A 3803-nucleotide genomic window follows, 5' to 3' on the forward strand; every position below is an offset into this window, starting at 1 on the left:
CATAGCTGGTCAACCAGAGTCGGGAAGAAACTAATGTATAATAATGCTACCTTTTGTAAGTTATGCTGTATCTATGAGATGTTATTCCTTTCACTGGAGCACTGATGCCCCATTGCTAGACATGGGATAGATCCCAAATTAGATGAGTTCTGGTGCATTTTGGTGTGTTGGTTCCTCTGACCTGACTAGCAAAGCCACTTCCCAGTCAAAAAAGTGTGTGTGTGTGTGTATTTGTACTTGGCTAAAAAAATGCAGGAATATCCTCCTCTAGTCAGTAATAGTGTTCCTGGCAGCTGTACGCTATCAGCCTTTTAAGCATTTAGTATCCAATCACCTCTTTGAAGTGGGGAATCCTGTCCAAACCTGTGTGAGAACTAAAAAGTCGAATATGAGAACTCATATTTTCTCACCTGTCCTCTAACACTATGGCCTCTGAGACAAATGTGTAAGAACGTAGAAACATAAAAATTGCCATTTACTGAGTCAGACCATAGGTCCATGTGACTCATTCAGGGGGCAGTGGGTGCTGGCTGGTGTGCTTTGTTCCCCATCCCCTTCTGCATCCCTTGTTCTTAACATATGACCTCACTCACCTTCCTGTTTTCTCATTATTTATCTCTTAGAATTAATTGCTGTGTCCCAAGTGGCCTCCCTTATTAAGGAAGACTTACAACTATCCATGATGGGCCTACTCCCATGATCTTTTGGCACATCAAGTAGGCCTTTGTCACACAGTGGCAGAGAGTGGATGCTGCAAAAACTGGGTATGAGCAGGGTTTTTTTCCACTGTTCCTCTCACTTACAACCTCCAGCATTAGAGGTCTAGGAAATTCTTATCCCTAACTCTCATGCTCAACAGCTACTGATGGCCCTTTCCTCCAAGAATTTGTCCAATCCTTTTTTGAATGGGGCTAAATGGACAGCTTCTCCAACATCTAGTGGCAATGAGTTCCACACTTGAATTGCACATGGTGTGAGAGAGAATTTCCTTTTTGTTAGTTTTAAATTGACTACCTACTAGATTAATTTTGTGACCCCTAGTTCTTGTATTTATTGGATGCTGTATGCAGTATGAAATTCACTTGGGATCAGTGAGCTTCAGAAGCTTTTCTGAGAAACCAGGGAAATGGTATACTTTGGAAGGCTGGAATCCCTTTCATTTTAATGTAATACTTAAGCAAGGAGGTATCATAGTGCAAGAGCTTGAAGCAGGAAGCTTCAAGCTCTTGTTATCTTGATGTGGAGGAGCTCCAAAAATGTGGCTCAGGATGTGGAGGAGCTCTAAAAATATTTGTGGGAGATGTGATGAACAGTGGTCTGCTATTTTTTTTCTGTGACATCTGTCCACTCTTACTCTGAAGCAAGAAGCAATCTGGCCATCAGAAACCACTAGCAGTCTAGTATATTACAACCTTTATGATGCAGAAATGGTCCCTATGAGAACTAAGCATGAAATTATACCCAAGCTAGTGGATCTGGAGTTAATTTTCCTTAGAAGGCAGGATCCAAAAGTCAGTTGTTTAGCCTTTTTAACTTTTTTGGAGGGGAGAAAAATATTGAATATGCTAACGCAATGACAGAATGCATTCTACTAGATGAGAAGCATTTATTTTTTGCATTCAAATCTCATTATACTTGGGTGTTCCTAATGTATGGCAAGAGATGAGAAAAGGAGGCACGATGTTAATGTTATAGAGTTGGTTATGTTCCTAGCTCTTGCACTGATTTTCTGTATATTCTTGGGCCATGATGTGAGACAAATGGATTGGACCATAATTAATGGAATTCTTTCTCTTGACTTTACTAAGTTTCATCTAGACATCCATCTTTTCTTGTTATTTTTTCATATGTGAGTGTGTTATTTTAAATACATTGAGATCACCGAGTGAAAAGTAAAGTGTGTATTACTACAGCCACATGTTCTATACCTGCTTTCTGAAGACAAACTGTTAAGCCCCCACAAGCAATTGAAGTATATCCTTATGTGTCCCATCCAAATAATCTAATAGCAGGTAATGTTTACTATCCTCTTTGATTTAAGCGTAAGAGTATCTGACACTATTCCTGATTCACCAGTACCAGACACAAACAGACTGTAGACCTCTGTCTTCTCTTTATTGGCAAATCGAGCGTGGAAAAATGTAAGTAGGCAAGATTCTTTGGGTAGATGTGATATCTTATATTAGACCAACTGAGTAGTTGGAAAAAAATTCTTTGCAAGCTTTTGGGCACAATCACCCTTCTTCAGGCATAGGAAGTTGTTGCTATGTTGAGACTGCAAGGAATGAAAGAAGCAGGATGGCAGTGAGAGTGACATCACTGGATGTGTGTGACATCACAGGATGTCAGTGAGAATATAAATAGTTAGAAATTAAGAAAACAAAAGGTTGTGGGGGGGAAAGCAGGGGTGAAAAAAGCCAAAGGTGAGCAAGGGAGACTCTACAGTAGTAGTAGCAGTAGTAAGTAGTAGTAATAGTAAGCAAGTCTAGTATTAAGACTAGTAGTGAGTCTCCCTTACTTACCTTTGGCTTTATTTCCCACACTTCTTTCCCTCCTCCCTGCCCTGCTCTACCTTTTGTTTTCTTAATTTCTACCTACTTACATTCTCATTGACATCCTGTCACGCTTTTAGCTTCTTTCATTCCTTGGAGTTACAGCAGAGACTTCCTATGCCTGAAGAAGGGTGATTGTGCCTGAAAGCTTGCAAAGAACTTCTTTCCAACTACTCAGTTGGTCTAATAAAAGATATCACATCTACTCAAAGAACCTTGCCTGCCTATGTCCTTAGACCCACACAGCTACAACCAAAAAACCAGAAAAATGTAAGTTAGATTCTCAGCTGGTATGAATAAACTGGATGCCTTTGATTTCATTGCATCCATGCTGACTTATAGCAGCTGAAAACATGGCCCTCAAGTGTTTTTTCAGCATCTGCCACTTGATTCCCTAAATTTAAAAAACCTCGTCACTGTCCAGTGGACACATTGGCCAAGTCCAGATGAGCACAGCTGCTTGTTTCTCCAGGGACAAGTAGCAGTGGCACACCTTATGCCACTACTACTTGTCCCCGGGGAAGACCCATGCCACGTGCACTGTGGCATGCAGCAGGTTACCCCAAGTGGGGTAGGGGAGGCTGGGCCAGCAACTGTGCTGGCCCCAGCAGCTTTACCTGGGGTCCTGAGGACCTCTGGGAGCTGCAGCCACAGCAGTCCTGCAGTTGGGAGCCTGGCTGGCAGCTGGAGCATGGATCCGGCAGGCCAGGCTCTGGTTTTGGGTGGCATGTGCTGCACCATGTGTATCACTCCACTTTTTTAAGGCTTGTGTTTTTCTTTTTTGATCTTGGGATCTCCCACAGTGACCCCTCCACCCCCAAAAAAACAAACAAACCCCAAACAAACAAACAAACCCTACACTGCAAGGTAGCAGCACAGAGAACATCTGCATGTATTGTGTGTGGCGCTATATTGCATATCCACGCTCATCTGGACGTGACAGTTCACAGTTACTTCTTTTTCTGGATAAAAGTCCTTAAGGAAATAAAAGTCTTTGTGATATTGCTGAAGTCCATAAAACATGTGAAAGGTTTATTACACTGAGTGGAAGATGTTTTGGGGAAAAATGTTAGATTGCTGCTGTACTATGGCAACCTTTAAAAACTTTAATCACTTGCATCCTCAAGAAGAGATCTCTGGCTGAAAGGTTTAACAATTCTCTTTTCTTTTCCTTCCCTCTTTTCCCTTCTCACCCCACACTGCCCCCTGCTCCTCCCCGCCCCCCCCCCCCACCAAAAAAACACAACAACA

This window comes from Alligator sinensis, unplaced genomic scaffold (genome assembly GCF_000455745.1).
Source record: "Alligator sinensis unplaced genomic scaffold, ASM45574v1 scaffold969_2, whole genome shotgun sequence".
Classification (NCBI taxonomy): domain Eukaryota; kingdom Metazoa; phylum Chordata; order Crocodylia; family Alligatoridae; genus Alligator; species Alligator sinensis.